Raw genomic sequence first — 20,000 nt, 5'->3', positions numbered from 1 at the left:
GCGTTAAGGATAAAATTTCAAGACTTTTTGCCAAATTTGTGGTTTTCCCTGCGTGATCAACGTTACACACACACACACACACACACACACACACACACACACTAGCACTGATCTAACTGCGTAGGCCGTAGGAGAAATAAAACTAAGAGAGATAGAGCATTACTTTACATTTCTACATATTTATCTAACCCTTTATCTGCGACGCCGAAGAGGGAGGGAGGAAACGAGAGGGTGGGAGACCAAGACACAATCACATAACTCGCTTCTGGAAACACTTAATCGGGATTCGGTCTAGTGAGAATTGATAAAAGTCAATCACCATCACACAGCATTATCGCTAAGCACAGGAGCATCTAAAGGGCAGGAGTATTACAATGTTGCATACTTAATTACACGTCAGAGGTAAGGTTAGTTTTCTTGCATTTTTTTTTACGTTTCCTTATTTGATATTTCCATTCTCTCTCTCTCTCTCTCTCTCTCTCTCTCTCTCTCTCTCTCTCTCTCTCTCTCTCTCTCTCTCTCTCTCAACTAACAAAATGCCCAACTAACAAACTTGCTATATTACCAATGAAATATCAATCTATCCATAACTATGAATCTCTTTTTTTTTCTGACTAAATAACTAGCTAACTAACCATAACCACGTCACTAACAACCTAACAAACCTCGCAACATACTAATTATCTACGTATCTACCTAACTATCTATTTAACAAACTACCTAAGAGACCAACCGGCCGCCACACTGCCGCGAGACACTGCCCACCACCGCCGGCGTGCCCGTCTGCCTTGGTTGGGTGACGGACGGCCGGGCGGCGCTGGAAGGTGAGGGTTAGCGGCGGCGGCGGCGGAGGAATGAAAGAGGCGCGGCTCAGAGCGTCTTGAGCGGCGTGGGAAGCTCGAAATCAGCCCGAAGCACAGAACGAGACGTATTTTCGAGGGGCCTCCATGGTGATTAGTTAGCGGTCGCAGTCTAAGTCTTGCCTTGCTACCCAGAGAGAGAGAGAGAGAGAGAGAGAGAGAGAGAGAGAGGGAGAAGAAAAAAAAAGAGGCTTTATCTCAAGGATACTTTTGCCCTAAGGGAACCGTGGAACTTGTCTAGTGACGCTGGTTTGTCTTTTTACTGGATCGCCTACAGGTGGCGGCGCGGCGTTATGAAGCCCGTGACAAATGGCTGGGAAGTACATGGTCTACCTCATAGCAAAACATAAGGGGAAGCTACTAAAGGCCAACAGGACCACTCACGGCACTCCCTATAAAGAACATGCGTACCTGTATCCACCTGTCATCTCTTTCCATAAGTCTATCTATTCTAAAATTTTCCTACTACGCACTACCAATTTTGCTTCGCCTCGACTCGCCTCACGCCTAGGTAGCTAACAAGGCAGATGGATAATAGCAGAAAAATAAGTATCTATTGAAAGTAAAGAGGTAGTAAGATAGTAGTAATGGGAAATATATTGAAATTACAGTAATAAGGCATATAGGTGATAAGAACTGGAGCTCACCTCATGAATAAAAGATAACTGATAAGGTGGATGGATAAAACAATGTGAAAAATATTTATATCTATAGGAAATGCCAAATACTACAGATATTAAAGGCAATATAACATGCAAATCATCTCACGTTCTGATGAAAAAGAAACGTGAATCATTACAGAGCAGTGGAAAATCTAGAAAAATAAAATATGACAAACCTGACAATAAAAATCAGAATGGTGACAAATGCTGATGAATTGCACAACTGCTGATGACACTGCGTCTCTCTTTCTCTATGTATACGTCGACTTCCGGGATGAACGTAGTAAAACAGTTACCAGAAGCCATTAAAGCACTTCTGGTCTGACATCGCATATATAAAATTCTCTTGATACACATCTCGACTGCAGCGCGCGTCATTTAATTTCACGAGAGTAAACCGTCGTCTGGTAAATGGTGAATAGAATGTGCAAAACAATACTTGCGAAAACAGTAAACTATTTAGAGCTGAGGCTACGTCCAAGTGAGGTCTTTAACCTTATTCTACTAACATTTCATATAAAACGCGTGACGAGTTTCCTATGTATGATGATTTTATTTTATCATATAGACGAGGCATGAGTTTCAATGTATGTTCAGACTGTTTTATCAGATAGATTCGCCAATGGTTCTCTATGCATGACTAGACTTAACTTTATCAGACAGGCGAGTGGAATTGACACAGCAATATACTAGCATCAGAAATGAGAGAAGACTTTATGTGGGCGCCTTGTCTCCTCTACTTGGCATTAAGGCGTATCTCAGCTTGGTGTATAGATAAAGATGATGCAGCTCAGTGTTATCCCACATCATGGACCTTTGCCCTTAACCCTAAGCACACATTTAATCATCCCTTAAAACACTACCCATGCCCGCAGCCCACCCTATCCCGCCCCGCTTCCCACCCACACCATCACCTTCCACCCCTGTCCCCCTGCACACCCTCACCTTCCACCCCTGCCCCCTGCACACCTTAACCCTTCCACCCCGCACCTTGCCGCTCTCCCACACCCCTCAACCCTTTCGCTAGGTAACATCACTGCCAAACACCTGATGCTCATGAACAGGTGATGATAACGTGACCTACACTCATCTCATTCACTGATACTTGTGACGCGGTGACTCTCAAAGGTCGAGTTGTTGAGGGATTCTGAGACCTGACGAGCTGTTTTTTTTTTGTTTTTTTTTTTGTCACCGAGGAGTGTAAAAATATTGTTAGTGTGTGTTTTGTTCCTCAGCTATTTCCTCCTTTCCTGGGATTCGAACTGTTTGGATTCTTGTACTCGTAAACCTCTCTCTCTCTCTCTCTCTCTCTCTCTCTCTCTCTCTCTCTCTCTCTCTCTCTCTCTCTCTCTCTCTCTCTCTCTCTCTCTCTCTCTCTCTCTCTCTCTCTCGTCTTAGCAGGCAGCCTTCAAGAGCTTGCCGCATCAGCCTTGCCTTTATTAGCGCCGGCCAGGATTTCTTTACATCCAGAAGGATACTGAGAAAAAATTATGGGATGCCTGGTCCTGCGGGGCTGCGGCGGCCGCTGTCTGACGGACGACTAGCCGCGTCTCCGTTACTGATCAATGCCGATGAGGTATTTATTGCTTTAACATAAATCTCTTCATAAAATACGAACGCCCAAATAAGGTAACTCGGACCCTACGGTGCGTGTCTCTACAACCCCTGCATTATATCATATTTGGATAAATGAAAAAAAAGCAGAAAACTGCCCGCCAACCGCAAAACTTGTAAGGGAGAGTGGTTGAAGGACTGGCCTTGCATTCCAAGGTCCCGGGATAGAGTCCTGCCCCAGGCGGAGTAGACAATGAAGTTTATCCCCACCTCGCCCACCACACCTGTGTGCTACACCTGCCCGCCACACCTGTGAGACACACCTGGGGGCCACGAGTGAGGCACAGTGAGTGTCAATTAAGATTTCCCTTTGAATTCACGAGCCGCTACACTTGTGGACTCGCACTTTCTTCTCCCAGCGAAGCCTTCACCTCGACCACCACGCCCCGCCACGCCCACCACGCCCCGCCCAACCCAGCCCCGTACATGCCCTCCACCACGGGGCGCCCCCTAGTCTGGGCTAAGCTTTTGTCTCCCGCATAACTTTGTGCCGCTAACGAGAGGTAATTGCTATCACCTACGTCAGCGGCGTGAGGTGAGGTGAGCGCCACGTCCCTGCCTGACCTCCACCTGGAAAATGTGCGCCTCAACATCTTGGTCCAGACACGAGGCGACGCTCTGCTTGGCGGCTTGTTGTGTTGCTGCTTGTGGCGCGAAATACCTGCTGGTGATCACTGTTCTCTCTCTCTCTCTCTCTCTCTCTCTCTCTCTCTCTCTCTCTCTCTCTCTCTCTCTCTCTCTCTCTCTCTCTCTCTCTCTCTCTCTCTCTCTCTCTCTCTCTCTCTCTCTTACCTTTTTTCCTCTTTCGATCTCCCCTCCTTCAGCTCCTTTCATTTTCTCTTTCCTTCTTCCCCTCTATTCATCCCCTCCTTCATTTTCTCCACCTTTCTCTTGTTATTCTGTTTCATGTCTTCTTTCATGCATGTTATACCGTCCTTCCACCTCCTCCTTCACTTTTTCAATCTCCTTCACTCCTCGCTCTCACTTACTCCCACCACCCTCTCCTTCACCACTCCTTCATCTTTCCTCTTCCTCTTCTCTCAAGTTCAAGACCTAAAAAAGGGAGTTATGAAGGTGAGCCTCCACAAGCAAACACTCCGAGTAAACATAAAAGACTTTTTAACGCAATTTTCTTCGGACCGAACGTCACCTGGATCCCGTCTACCTTGCTTCCCCCTTATTAGTTCAAGGTAGTCGCCAACTGAAGCCACGAGGAATGTGAAGCTTTAGGCAGTGAAGCAAAGAGGGCATAGTTACTTATCACTACACCTGTGCCAATCAGTCCTAAGCGGGGGTGACAGGTTAATTGGACAGGTGACAGCACGTGAGGGTTTCACCTTCATGACAACTGCGCGGAAGAACGGAGATATGAAAGTGAAATTGGAGGAAAAAAGTGACATACGAGGGATGAAAGTGACACTGGTAAATTAAAGATATGCTGAGGAAAAGTGGGTTTAGGTGTTATTAGCAGAGAGAGAGAGAGAGAGAGAGAGAGAGAGAGAGAGAGAGAGAGAGAGAGAGAGAGAGAGAGAGAGAGAACCTGTGACCCATCCCCTTTGCAAACCACCCCGTCATTTACCAGTTGTTCCCGACCTACTTAGACTCAAAATGAGAGAGAGGGAACAATTTCACACAGAAAGTTACACGAAAAAGGCCCGGTTCCACTTCAGAATTATTACGAAATGGGCAAAATCTACAAAGAACCCCAAAAAAATATAAAGAATGTAAAAAAAATAATAAGGTGATAACTAAAGGTAACGAGGAGGCGGAAGAGGAAGAGGAGTAGGAAGTAAAGCAAAAATAGAAGCAGGAGGAAGAAGAGAAGGTGTAGGATGACTAGAAGTAAGAGAAGCTGGACAAAGAGGATGATGGAAAGGAGAAACCGGAGGTGGAGAAAGAAAGAAAGGAGAGAGGAGGAGGAGGAGGAGGAGGAGGAGGAGGAGGAGGAGGAGGAGGAGGAGGAGGAGGAGGAGGAGGAGGCAATGAGGTAGACAAAAAGGTAGAGGGGTGGGGGAGAAAATAAAAATCGAACCGTAATTAAAGAGAAAATATAGTATGAGAGAGAGAGAGAGAGAGAGAGAGAGAGAGAGAGAGAGAGAGAGAGAGAGAGAGAGAGAGGTGACTTGCAGCCTTCAGGGAGTATCCAACGAGGAAAGCAGACACCGGTGGGACCAGAACACGGGTTTGTAATCAGGCAGGGCAGTCGTGATCAAGGAGAACAGACAATAAAAAGACACAACATTAAGAGGGACAGAATACATTCCTATGTTAATGAACACAACACAAGTGAACTAATATGTGGGTCCAGTTCCAGATACTTATGATATTATCCGTGTGATTATATTGACTTTGTTTTTGCTTAAGCGGCGTTGCGTGAGTACGACAGTTTAGGGGGAAAAAAAAAGGCACGTGGGTTTTAATTTCAGTTGAGACCCGTTTTCAAGGATACCAAAGCAGGAATTAATACAAATAATAAAATCACACAACAAACTCGTGCATTTAATGGTCTGGAAATTCGTGTTATGTAATGTTATGCAAACGATACAAGTTACAATTTCACATGCGATATTTCAATGGATACAGGTGCGGTACAGGTGCGTCAGTTCACATAGGGGTAGCTGGTGCAGGTAATCAGCAAGTCTCACAGGTAAACGTAAGCTATATAATTAATCACACCTGCACTAACCCTTTCACGTATGCACTGTGATCTTTCCTCTCCCCTTTTCCCTTTCTTCCCTTGTTCCCTAGGGCTTTTTCTTCCCTCTTTATCCTTGCTGGCCCTTTTCCGCCTCTCCCTCTCCCTTTCCCTCTCCCTCTCTCTCTCTGTCTGTCTCGTCCAACGCAGCTTCCCGACATTGCCACTTTTCAGTCACATTGCATCTACTTTTTCGAGGCAAGGAGATCCATCTAAGCGTTCCGAACACACGACGCGGATCTGTTGGCTTTGATATTCTCTCTCCGCGTTGCCTCGCCTCCCCCTCCCTTCCTCGTCCCGACATCTGAAAGCATCCCGTGTTTGCATTTCATTTTCGACCACCTCGTTTTTTCGCTTGGTGTATTTTCTTAGCATTAGGCGCATGCACTTTTAATGAGGGAGGCTGCTGTGTCACCCGCCCGTGTCTCACCCACTGTGCCGGAAACTTTGTATTGCCAGCCATCGCCTCCCACAGCTGAGTCTGAGCAGCGCCAGGTGTACGAGGAGGAGGAGGAGGAGGAGGAGGAGGAGGAGGAGGAGGAGGAGGAGGGTTATACGAACAAGAGCATTGGAATAACAGTAGGAACATTTGTCTTTAAGAAACGAGAAGAAACAAAATAGGAGTAGGAGGAGAAGGAGGAGGAAGAGGAGGAGGAGGATAAAGGACGTTAAAGAAGGTAGAACTACAGCCAAACTGAACAAAGAAGATGAGCTGTACGTAGTTTGATAATAAAAGATAATAAAAAAACCAGACTAATTTTCCAGAGTGGACATTCATGTATACACTTTCATAACGTTAATTTGTGCATGATCAACATTCACGAGGTATTCTTTCGTGACATTTAATTCAACGCGATGACCACCACAGCCAGCAATTTCCAGCAACACTGCACATATGTAATGAACCAAATGTTAGGAGGCAGGGATACGCACAAGGAAAAGTTGATTGGGGGAGAAAAATAGCATGTTACAATTTTTCAGACCACGTTTTATGCAACTGACATGTGCAAGAGTGGTGGTGGTGGTGGTGGTAGTGGTGGAATGAGAGAGAGAGAGAGAGAGAGAGAGAGAGAGAGAGAGAGAGAGAGAGAGAGAGAGAGAGAGAGAGAGAGAGAGAGAGAGAGAGGAATTAGTAATACAAAAGGACAGATGTAGCACAGGTGATAATGCCAGATAGTGAGTTAATCACCACTTACTGGGTGGTTTACACACACACACACACACACACACACACACACACACACACACACACACGCATACTCTGAAGGCCACATGCCCACTAAGGTAAAGGCTGTTCATCTAATTAAAGCCACATGGATTGTACTCGTATGTATCAAAAGAAAGGATCAATATAAATCAATCATAATATCTTCCGTAATAAAAAAAATAAATAAATAAATTCCCAAAGCTTAAATAATAAATAGTAAATAGTTGATGTAAGCTCTAAAACGTAAAATCTTGGTGGTAAATGAATATCTATTGTCAATGTAGCTTCTCTTCAAATCTCCCTTTAGTAATGCATGGCTGAAACAACACCATGAACTTAAAGAAAGAAAAAAACAATAAGAAATCAGTTTTTGATATAAGACCCCAAACTATCTAAGGAATTCAAGAGCATGGGACAAAACACTCCAAGATCACAGATATTTGTTAAGAATTCTGTACCGGGGATTTCTTGTCCTTCCTCGTCCCATTCCTACGTTCATTTTTTATCGTTATCTCCGCCAGCTGACCTGTAAAAGCCAAGGCGATGAAAAGGGAGATAGAGAAATCGTTAGGCAGCTGAGACGGTGAAGATATTAGTGATAAGAGATAAAAAAATAAAGTATTCGTTTGGTTCTGTGTGTGTGTGTGTGTGTGTGTGTGTGTGTGTGTGTGTGTCCGTGAGATACACCTGTTCTGTACCATGTTTCTTCCCCACCTCCTCCTCCTCCCCCTCCCCTTTCTCCTCCTCCTCCTCCTCCTCCTCCTCCTCCTCCTCCTCCTCCTCCTCCTCCCCCTCCTCCACTCCTCCCCCCACCTCACGTTCACCCCCTCCTCTCCCCCACACCTCATTTTTCTCTCACGGTGCTCATCACGTTTTTATTCACATTTTCTTCTCTCCCATTTACTCTTTTTCCGATAATTTTCCTTGTTCACTCTCAGTCTTCCTGGTTTCTTGTTTGTAGCTGTGTCTCATTACTCTCTCTCTCTCTCTCTCTCTCTCTCTCTCTCTCTCTCTCTCTCTCTCTCTCTCTCTCTCTCTCTGGCATACCGTTATATGCCAGTTCCTTTTATTCTACATTCCTCCACTTATCAGCTTTATCCTTCTTCTCCTCCTCCTCCTCTTCCTCATTTTCTTACTCCTATTCTCGCATTTCTCTTCTCCCAACCTCTAATCCCTTTCCATGGCCCTTTACAACCACCACCACTACCACCACTACCACCACTACCGCCTCCTCCAACGCAGCACCGTCATCCTTACCCTCCCTCTCCCTCTCCCTCTCCCTCCCCCTCTTTGACCTCTCACCCACCGCTAAACGAGTCTCCTCTCTCCCCTTATCTGCGTTCCTTTGTGTTATGCCATCATGGAGATTTACAGAGAAGGTGACCACGTTGCTTGTTGTTGTTGTTGTTGTTGTTGTTGTTGTTGTTGTTGTTGTTGTTGTTGTTGTTGTTTTGCGGGGGTTTGAATGTCATAATTTTGTTGGGAAAGTTTTTTCTCTCTCTCTCTCTCTCTCTCTCTCTCTCTCTCTCTCTCTCTCTCTCTCTCTCTCTCTCTCTCTCTGTCGACTTTGATCTGTTCTCACAAACATTTCACGCTGAGGGGGAGAGGAGGAGGGGAGTAAAGGGTGGAGGGAAAGGAGAAGAGGGTGGGGGGAGGAGTAGTAGTAGAAAGAGAAGGAGGAGGAGGAGGAGATAGGGAGGGAGAAGGGAAAACAGAAGGAGGAGAAAGAAGGAGGAGGAGGAGGAGATAGGGAGGGAGAAGGGGAAAGAGAGGATGAGAAAGGAGGGAGGGGGTTTAAAGTCCCTGAAAAATTCTGACTGAAGCAAAACCCACTGGCCCGTAAAGGTTATAACAGCAGATAAATGAAACACAACACGGTGCTTCGCTTTTTCTTCCCGTCCACGCTTCAAAAACCGGACCAAGTGAAGCTTCATGAGCGACTCCCGAAGCCTGTGATGAAGCTGGAGAACATCTGTGATTTTTCTTCCTCGAAACATAATAGGCATGATTTTTATTTATTATTTTTTTTAATATAGATTAGCATTCTTACTTGATGCATTGTGTGTTAAGCTTATTAATTTTCGCTATATTTGCTGAGCGAGAGAGAGAGAGAGAGAGAGAGAGAGAGAGAGAGAGAGAGATTGTTGTTTAATGCATCTGCTTGCACTAGGAGGCGAAGCAAGGTGTTAGATGGATAAATAATGAAGGGCGAGAGTGAATGCAGACGATGAATAATAAGACAAGGGAGGGACAACGAATAACACTAAGAAGAAACAAGAGGGAAGCACTACCGGAATTTCACTGTGCACCGACACTCTGACAGTCTTACACCTTACCACCTTCAGGCAAAGATCTTCACCCACACCCTTCGACTCGTATTCTTCCTTATCCTTCCTACGTAAATCCCTTCACGCACCAGGTTTACTCCCCCTCCTCCTCCTGTTTCTCTGTTTCTCTTCTTCCTCCTTCCTATGTCCCCTCAGACACCCTTCTTCCTCGCCCTGACATCAAAAGACCGCCACCCCTCTCCTCTCTTACCCTTCCGCAGCAGAAAAAGACGCAAGGGGGAACATTAAGAACTCAGGTGTATCGCGTTAAAACTCCAGGTACACTCTGTCATTTCGTCTGGAGAGGCGTTTAGTTACTGGCGGTACTTTTAGTTGAGTTTACCCTGAAGTTCTCGGAAGTAATTTAAGTTACGTTTTCGGCTTGCTAGCGCGATATACAGACTACCAGGAACCAGAGAGAGAGAGAGAGAGAGAGAGAGAGAGAGAGAGAGAGAGAGAGAGAGAGAGAGAGAGAGAGATTTGATACTCCTTCTAAGGTAAACTAAGTCCCCTCATCTTCATCTCCCCTCAGGCCACGCAAGCAAGTAACAAATAATTTAGAAAACATATATACATAAAAAGGAAGGCACTTAAACAAAAAAGCTTCCTGCACTTCATTAATTAGCAACATCACACGCTTTTGTATGCGTAGAGTGATCAATACTTCACCCTTGTCTGCTCCTCGACCACAGTACATAGTAGCGTCAGCGTGGCACACTTTGAGGTACATATTTGCACGCCCACACTGACAACCCTGCTACCGAACCTATCTTAACCTTATAAAGAATATTTTAACCTGAACTAACCTAATTTAACATAACTTAACATACCTTGGCTCTCTCTTAGGGGATAAAGAAAAATTTAACCTAACCTAACGTAACCCAAACCTAACCCAACTTAACTTTGCTATTTCTTTGAGGATAAATAGAAAATCTAACCTATCCTAACCTAACCTAACCTAATTAATTTTACCTAACCTAACCTAAGCAAACCTAGCTACCTTTTGTGGGATAAGGAAAAAAAATATCGCACCAATTCTTCACACGATCACCACACCTGTCAGGAAGAACACCTGAATTAATTGGTGGCTTTACGTTCACCTCCACTGCTTCCAGAGTGTAAGATTACGATGTTTTTGTGGGTTCTGGTAGGTTGAACTGTATACCCCTCTCCCTCTCTCTCTCTCTCTCTCTCTCTCTCTCTCTCTCTCTCTCTCTCTCTCTCTCTCTCTCTTTCTCTCTCCTATGAACAGCAAATTTCCCCCGGCGCCGTGCATCCCACATTCTCTTTTAGGGCTCATCCATTTCATTCCGGATATCAGAGTGTTTGTCTAATATTTATTCTATTTATCCTCTTCCCTGTGCTTCTCAAAACGGTAATGATTTTTCCCTCCTCTCACAGTCTCCTTCACCTTCAAAGTTCGCGCACTCCAAGTCTACCAAGCTCTCTCTCTCTCTCTCTCTCTCTCTCTCTCTCTCTCTCTCTCTCTCTCTCTCTCTCTCTCTCTCTCTCTCTCTGTTCCTCTCCTTCTCCCTCACATAATATTTACCAGGTTTATCTACCGCCTGTTTTGGGAGTGGACGGCTTGTCAACATACATCAGCGGCGCCGTGAACTTTATTTCCCATCACAGAGGCCTCAATTTGCCTCCCCAAAGGGCTCGGCTTCAACAGGTACACACGAGCTTAATTATCCTTATCAGGGAATATAAAGTCCCTAGTGCTCCTTTTCATCCTTTGGAATATACGATGTGGTAGCCTCAAACAACATGCGAATTGTGTTTATAACCTCCCAGACAGCCTTTACTCGGTCTAAGCGAAGGGTACATAGTATATTCTACGTCAACTTGGTCCTTCGCTCAGCCTCTCATTCCTGCTGCTGCTGCTGCCTCGTCTACACCATCCCTCCTTGGTTTATTCTTTCTTTTAGACTCCTCCCGCCCTACCTTTCCCTTCCCATTCACCTCTTTAAGCCCACACACGCCCTCACCCTCTCCTAACCTCCTCTCTTTTCTCCCCTATTCGTTCCTCCAGAATCTGAGGGGCTCCAAAACGTTACCATTTTTTTACTTCAGCCACTCCCCGTCACCCCACCTCATGTCCCCCCCGTCTCCCTCTCTCCTTGACTCCCCCAGTCGTCTCCCCGGCCCCCCGCCGTCCACCCAGGAGGGGGAGCCACCCTGAGGCGCAGCTCTACTCGCAGTATTCACACGAGGAGCGTCGAGGTGTTGACTGAGGGCGGCAACACAGATGATGCATAAATGATACGCTTGCCCCGCCCTCCTCAACTCCGCTACTGCCTGCGTGTGCCTCCGTGCGCGCGCGTGTGCGTATGTGTCTGTGTTTGTGTGTGTGTGTGTGTGTGTTCGTCCTGTCGCCACCTGAAGAGCACCTGAGAACACCTGAGCACGCCGCCGCACGCCTCACGCAGCCCCACCTGAGTACCGAGCGAGGCTTCTCAGTCCCACTTAAGGGCGAGGAGCGGTGGCCCCGAGGCGTCCCGGCGCTGAAGGGAAGCGGGAGAGGGAGACCGTGAGCGTGATGGAAAAAGAAGGTAAAATGAACGAGAGGGAGGGTGAACTTCCGAAACAGGGAGATGAAATAATACATACCAATAATAAGTCTCTTTAGAGATAAGAGGAAGGATGAGGGATAAAGATTAAGGGAGTAAATGAAAGTAGCCTTTTCCTGCCTCCGTTAACACCGTGTTGAACTAACGACATGAAGCAGCGCCTCTTCTGTCCCCCACCCCCTTGGGAAGACTCTCAACTATAGATCTGTTCCCCTGCCGCGGTCAGCCTCAGGGAGTGTTGAGTGAGAGGAGTAAGAGGAGGAGGAGGAAAAGGAAGAGGAGGAGGAGGAGGAGAAGGACGAGGAGGAGGAGGAGGAAGAGGAGGGGAAGTTATTATATTGTCCTGTATTCTTTCTTCCTTCTCCATTTTCTCCATTACCTTACGTCTAACTGCCAATTAATAATCAGTATCTTGAGGCATAACCCTTCTGTTACTTTGCTTGTCCCATTTCATTTCATTACACTTTCTATTTCAATCATCTGAGTCTCACGTAAAATGTAACTCAACTCCATTTTTTTTTTTTTTATATCTCTACATTTTTTATTAGCATTGAACATTAAGCATCGACTGCCTTGAGGAGTGACACTTAAGGGCGAGCGCATAAATAATTACTTCAGCATCACAAATTACAAATAGGATTCGCGTTAAATTACATAACTGCGTCCGCTACACACGGCCTGACTTTCTGTAATAATGCTTCATGCTTACCGCTGCGGAGGTTTAATTAATAGCGATCTTTTTACACTTTTTACGAGTGATTTTTTTTCATTTTCCTTTGTTCATTATTTTTCAAGTCTCTTTTAATGTGTGTATTTACCTCGAGAAACCAACTTCATCCTGTCAGTTGCAAATATTTTTTTCCTTTTTCTTCATCTTTTTTTTTTACATTTTTTTTTTTCAATGGAAAATGGAAAGAACAAAGAGTGCTTGTGTCATAGGTAATAATTTTCATCCAACAAGTAACACAAGATACGTAAGTGTGGCAGTTTCTATTGGGACGTTAAAGGAAAAAGAAAGATGATCTATTTCTTTAAGCACTACCTTCTCTTCCTACGTACAAGCTAAACATGTTCCTATCACGTATCTTTCTGGTTCTGTTCTCCCTCCATTATTTTTTTTTTCCTGATCTGGTTCTTTGGTTCCGTTGTGCACCTGTGTGATAGGTAATTTTGTCATCATCAACTTTTTTGTTCGAATTTTTAATACCTACTTTAACATCTCAAAACGTCTCTCAACATTATATTTTAATCTTCTGATAATGAGAGCTTATGTACTGTTCTATATATTTATCTACATTTTAGTCTAAGTTTCTGATATTTCCAAATACATGTCTAAAATTCCCTCGGCACCATGTTTCATATTTCATTTATTACATTTGTTATAATAGTAGCAATAGTTTTTACGTCACTATAAGTTCGATTTGCTTCACTGATAAAGTACAAATCGTAAAGCCAGAAGCTTCACCTCAATTAAAAGTTAGATACATTTCCAGTTTCCTCAAAAGCCACAAAAATGAGTGAATATCCTGAATGTTATGGCTACAATACATTATTATTTCTTTCATTTATTCATTTATTTATTCCCACACTCGTCCACAATAAGAAATAGATGACAAAAACACAATGCACACAATTCTATTTCTTCCCCTCATACTGAGCTTCAATAATTCCACGTTCATTGCAAATTCTACCTCATCACTTGTCACTTTCACTTGGACTGTCTTTTTTAACATTATTTTTTTCCACTCGATGTGTCATTTTCACCAGCAGTTATTTTTTTTTTCTCCACACATTTCGTTCTCTTCAAATATTTTCCTGTTACGCGTCATGTTCACTAAGGAGAGACAAGGGAAGAGAGGAGAGGGAGACACAGCAAGATGGCATGAGTGAAATAGTAAATTAAATGAGATGAGAAAGAAGATAAGTGTTGGAATGGTGTGGTTAGGAGGAAGAGAGACAAAGAGATAAACGAGAAAAGGGAAGACGAATAGGAGTTGAAGAAAGGATAATGTAGTCAAGAGGAAGACACTGAACGATAAACAAGAGAAAGGGGAGGAGGAACGAAGAAAAGAGGAGGAGGAGGAGGAGGAATGATGGCATAGTCAAGAAAAAGAAAAACATTGGACGATAAACAAGAGAAAAGAGAGGAGGAGGAGAAGGAGAAGGAGGAGGAAGAGGAAGAGGAAGACAAGGAGGAGGAGGAGGAGGAAGGTGGTGAGGTATATAAAGAACAACTTCTACTGGAATGTCATAATTGAAGTTGAGCTTAACTTTTACATCTTTGATCCAGGAAAGAGAGAGAAAAAAAAAAAAGAAGGAGACTGAGGGGAGAGGAAGTCAGAGGAAGGAGGAGCAAGTGAGAGGGAAGAGAGGGTGAGGGAGAACTAGTGCAAGAGAGTAGTGAGAGAGAGAGAGAGAGAGAGAGAGAGAGAGAGAGAGAGAGAGAGAGAGAGAGAGAGAGAGAGAGAAGGGCTAGGGAAGAAAACAAATTAAACTAAAGCAAAGTGGAAGAGGAGGAGGAGGAGGAGGAGGAGGAGGAGGAGGAGGAGGAGGAGATGATAATGTAAATGATGAAAGGATAAAGCGAAAAGTGAAGACAATGAATAACACTTAAATGATTTGGAAATAAGACGAGTATAAGAGAAAAAAATAGAGTAAATAAGAAAATAAAAGAATAGTTACATTGGAGGAAAGAAAGAGAAAAAGAAAAGAAAACAGAACATATACATAAAAGAATGAGGAAAAGTATGAGTGAGGAGGAGGAGGAGGAGGAGGAGGAGGAGGAGGAGGAGGAGGAGGAGGTATTATATTACTATAAAAACTATTAAACTACAAAATAAGATTGATCATGAAGAAGAAAGTGAGACAAAAAGGAGAGAGAGAGAGAGAGAGAGAGAGAGAGAGAGAGAGAGAGAGAGAGAGAGAGAGAGAGAGAGAGAGAGAGAGAGAGAGAGAGAGAGAGAGAGAATTTATTACTGAAATCGTATGTTTTATGTTAAAGTCACGTTAATAGCTAAAAAAAACACCTTCAAAAATAAAAGAAATAAATGGAACATAAATTCCATAAAAGTATTATCACCAGTGGCAAGTTGTCTTAGTCATACTGCAAATTTACTGTTGTGTGTGTGTGTGTGTGTGTGTGTGTGTGTGTGTGTGTGTGTGTGTGTGTGTGTGTGTGTGTGTGTGTGTGTGTGTGTGTGTTTACAAAGCACTATTGTCATTTTTCCCTCGAGAAACGAAGAAGAAAAATATAAATTGACTAAAAATTCCTTATTAAACGTGTTCCTGAGTTATTACTTCCCGTTTTATTCCAAAGAAAGAGGAGAAGAATTAGAGGAGGAGGAGGAGGAGGAGGGGGAGGAGTCATTGACCTCTCGTGGTGGTGGGACAAAAACCGTCTCACTTTCCATCTACGTACCAGCGATGCCCCACAGACATGTTTAATCCACGTTCACCACCAACAAACACCACTACCACCACCACCACTGCCAGTCCCTTCGTCACCGCCTTCGTCAGATAGTGTTTTCTCCTTGAAGCAGTTGACTCGCTTCACCTGATGAGCCTCTTGCAATATCATAATTCTTCGAGTGAGCAACGACTGAAAATCCCCCCTCACCAGTCTTGCCTAACATTCAAGGGAAGTGTGGATGTCTTGTGCTTTCCGCCATCAGGTGAAGCCAGGCTCTTAGCAAACAAACAAGGGATTAGTGAAGAAGATTCCAAGTTCACATCGTTCCGTCACAATTATTCCGTGCTCTGCTAAACTTATCATCCTTCAGATTTGCCACGGTTCTGTTTCATTCTCTCTGTCTTCTTTTCTGACATTTGCATCGTTTCTGTCTTAGTTTCTCTGTCTTTTTTTATTTAACAATTACAACGTTTCTATCCCAATCTCTGTCTTTCTTCAATATTTACATCATTTCCGTCTCAATCTCTGTCCTTTTTTTAAGATTTGCATCGTTTCTGTCTAAATCCCTGTCTTTCTTTTACCATTTGCAGAGTCTCAATCTCCTCCTTCCTTTAGCATCTGTACCGTCTGTCTCAATTTCTGTATTTCTTTAACATTTGCTTAGTTTGTCTCAATCCTTGTCCGTTTCTAATACCAATAGCAGATTTTCCTTCATTTTTTTTTTTTCTCTCTCCTCCTCGCAGGTCACCACACACGATTAAATACGCGACGAGGCATTAACGTTCAGGCGTCGATGGCTTAGCGGCAGTGTAAATGTCGGGAACAGCAATAGAAAGTGCATTCAGAACGGTTCACAAACGAGGGAGGAGCGAGGGAGTGCGGGGAGTGAGGGCAGAAGGGAGAGTCAGATAGTCATAATAGTTTCTAGAATTACTTTATTTTCTTTACTTCCTCGCGTACACCTCTTCCTCTTAACGCCCAAAGGGATGCCTGGAGGGAGCGCAGAAGAAGGAGAGACCTAAGGGCAAGCCTGGAGGAGTGGAGGAAAGGAGGAACAGGGAGAGAAAGTGAGATAATAGAATATCGGGCAACCTCGCAATTTCCTCATTGTTCTCTTTATTTTTGCTTCACTGTGTAATGTTCTCTTTTAATTTGATCATTCTCTCTCTCTCTCTCTCTCTCTCTCTCTCTCTCTCTCTCTCTCTCTCTCTCTCTCTCTCTCTCTCTCTCTCTCTCTCTCTCTCTCATAAAGTAATTTACCTGCCTTCCATCTTCCCTCTTCTCACTTTCCTCCCTACCCTCTTCCTCTCTCTGCTACACATTACATCAAGCATTGCACTCAAACCTTTCTACTCATCTACTTAATTACTACAGTTACCCTTCCTATACCGTGTTGTGAAGGGGAGAACATCAAGGAAGCGCGCGCACACACACACCCACACATACACACACAAAGGGATGAACATAGAAGAAAATATGAATAAATCTCCAAACTAAAAACGCAAATAAATTAAAATGCAACAATTAGATTCATAAATATTTTCTAAAAGGATGAAATTAGTCACGGTAATCAGCGCAGGAACATAAAGATATATAATGGTTTTCTCTGTCGGCTTTTTGAATCCATTTTGGTCACCTATATTATGCAAATGAGCTAATCAGTATTTAAGCCATCAGTGCAGGTGAATGTGCCGCGCGCCAGGTAAGGTGTGGCCAGGTGAGCACATCCGGTTAGTGCATCAATGTAGCATCTTTAGCATGCGCATCTACCTTAAGATTTGTTAGTAATATAATGAACAGATAGTAAGATTTGATTTATTCTCTCTCTCTCTCTCTCTCTCTCTCTCTCTCTCTCTCTCTCTCTCTCTCTCTCTCTCTCTCTCTCTCTCTCTCTCTCTCTCTCTCTCTCTCTCTCTTACACTGTACAAAAATTAGAGTCATTTTAACCTCACTTAGTCACTCAAACAACTTCATCTCGAGCAATCATTAATATTCATACTAAAAAAAATGGCATAAGATTAACCAGTTCACTTTGGCTCAGCAACATTAAGACAACAGGATAGAAAACTCATCCCATTCGTTTCTATACTAACATACATTAAAATTACACTTCATTTCTTGTACATTTCACACGGTATCAGTATGTACAGTACACTCCGGAAGTTTAATAATACAGTTAATGGGGAAGAAAGGGAATACTTACCTGGATACGTCGGCAGGTATTTATTCACCTTCCACTCACACCTGTATGGCCTTGAGGCGACTCTTAGCAATGTCCCTCACCTGCGGAAGGAATCAGACAGGTGTTATCGATATATCGTTCAAGGAGAGAGGAAAATGAGGTATGATGTGTGAAAGAAGCATCCTGGTTACCTTTTTCTTTTTTTATCGTTGAAAGTTGATGTTCATTTGTGCTGATTTTTTTGGTGTAATTAAAGTGTTTTTTTTAATGCTGTATGTCGTATCTAACTGTACTGATACGCACCTAATTCTTCTGCTCGTTCGTAGGAGGCAGGTTTCAGTGTAGTAAAAGAATATTCAACACGACATATCTGAGGTATTATCACACACCCACAAAGTAAAATTATGAGTCAGTCACTGATCCAGAAGAATTTAATTATATCGTTACGCATTGAGCTGTACTGCTTGGTCATAAAAGAGAAGGTTCAATAAAAAAGTAAATAATTGACTAAACAAATGCATAAATAAATAAAATAAAAGTCTACATCTCGGCACATCTGAGGTCATATCAAACACCCAAAGAAGTAAAAATAATAGTCACCAATTGATAAAAAAAAGTGAAGAAAATAAAGACGGTAAGATGATAACCAACAATTTCTGTCATCTAAATCTGTTTAATTATCAACCCAACAATCTCACCATCTATTCACTCCACCCTACACACCCTCACTCTCACTCGTACACCCTACACTGCTACACTCTATCCTTCCCTTTCTAACAACCCCTCATCCTTGCAACCTTCTCTCTTCCTTCACTGACATTCACCCAGCTCTACACTCCCTCCCCCTTCACTTCACTCCTCAACTCCTACAAGCTATACATCCTCCCACGCTTCCCACATCCACACCCTTCGCTCTCCCGCCTCACCAAGGGATCGATTACCTTACTCGTGGTCTGAATTCCCGTCTAGTCAACTATAAATGATTTTCGGTGTCTAAATTTTTTGTGTCCTTGAGAATACCAATCACTTTAATGCTTGTATTTACGTATGCGTCGCGGGGGCAGCTTGAAAACGGAATATGATGGGATGAGACGGAAGAGAAAGAGGACTGGAGTAAAAGTGAGGACAGGAGAGGACAGGAGGGGACAGGAGGGGACAGGAGGAAGAGAATGGGAGAGGATACTGCAAGAAAGGTTAGGAGAGGGTAGAAGACGATGGGGTGAGTAAAATGAAAGATGGTGGTGAGTGTGTGCACATTTTCAATATTACTGTAATTGAGGGACAGGGAGGGCGACCAAATGCAGAGAGAGAGAGAGAGAGAGAGAGAGAGAGAGAGAGAGAGAGAGAGAGAGAGAGAGAGAGAGAGAGAGAGAGAGAGAGAGAGAGAGGGAGAGGGACAAAGAGAACGAGAGGGACGCCGAGAAGAAACTGGAACGAATTGGATGAATTTATGGAGGATGAAATGGGTGATAGGAGAGAGAGAGAGAGAGAGAGAGAGAGAGAGAGAGAGAGAGAGAGAGAGAGAGAGAGAGAGAGAGAGAGAGCACCTTTCATAAGATCGCGATGTCATATACGTACTACACACGATACCATCACCACCACCACCACCACCACCACCACCACCTCCTCCAGCTTACAACACGCAGGAAACTCAAAATCCCTTCCCTTACACGGCAATGGTCACGTCTTTAACTCGCAGCTTTTAACCTTGAGCGACAATATATCTGAGGAGGCGCGTCACGGAGAGGGGACTTAAATACACACGGACACTAAGACGGAGACCTGTACCGAGAAAAGAGGAAAGCGTGAGGGAAGAAGTGAACGGCGGTCCTAGTGTTGATCAAGTCACGTGTTATTCCCGGATAAGCCCCAAGGTGCAAGAATCTCTACCCGACGAGAGAAGTGGGCGATGGGCGGGAGGCAGGGTGGGCCGGTGGGCAACCCTCAGGCACACCCACCCACCACCGGTCGTCAGGAATGTTCGCTAGTCCCTCCCTCCTCCCTCCCTCTCTCTCTCTCTCTCTCTCTCTCTCTCTCTCTCTCTCTCTCTCTCTCTCTCTCTCTCTCTCTCTCTTTCCAGATACTGATCGCCTTGCTGTCTTTCGTCCCTCTCACTTATTCACTCAGTCACTCTTTTTTTCTATATATTTATAAAAAACGGAAATATTTGTACTCCTTAATTTTGCTTCGACTTATATCTATGCATGTAAACTCGTGTGTGTGTGTGTGTGTGTGTGTGTGTGTGTGTGTGTGTGTGTGTATGTATGTGTGTGTGTGTGTGTGTAGGGTCTGGTTCCCCTGCGGGCATAACCTAATGGTGCGTCCGCCATCTCCCTCCCCCCACCATCCCTCCTTCTTGTCCTCCTCCTCCTCCCCCATCTTCATCCCTTTCCTCCCTTCTCTCCGCCTTTGACAAATATTATGTCGTATTTTTTTTCCGCCTCCCGAGCCTTGGGTTGTGCTGGGCCCCTACA

The 20,000-nt window shown here is 44.1% G+C and overlaps 2 long non-coding RNA genes across 2 annotated transcripts in view; one reads left to right on the top strand and one right to left on the bottom strand.

Moving 5' to 3' along the window:
• LOC135090994 (uncharacterized) overlaps nucleotides 1-17,643 on the bottom strand; it is a 47,178-nt gene extending 29,535 nt beyond the window's left edge. The window contains exon 1 of the long non-coding RNA XR_010262229.1: nucleotides 17,548-17,643. This is a non-coding gene — a long non-coding RNA (uncharacterized LOC135090994). The remainder of the gene's footprint in view (nucleotides 1-17,547) is intronic.
• The window catches only part of LOC135090993 (uncharacterized), a 46,963-nt gene that overhangs the window by 22,109 nt on the left and 4,854 nt on the right, over nucleotides 1-20,000 (top strand). The gene's annotated exons all lie outside the window — the stretch shown is intronic.

Source organism: Scylla paramamosain, chromosome 36 (genome assembly GCF_035594125.1).
Source record: "Scylla paramamosain isolate STU-SP2022 chromosome 36, ASM3559412v1, whole genome shotgun sequence".
Lineage (NCBI taxonomy): Eukaryota > Metazoa > Arthropoda > Malacostraca > Decapoda > Portunidae > Scylla > Scylla paramamosain.
The sequence above is the reverse complement of the archived record's forward strand: the minus strand, read 5'-3'. Positions and strand labels throughout refer to the sequence as shown.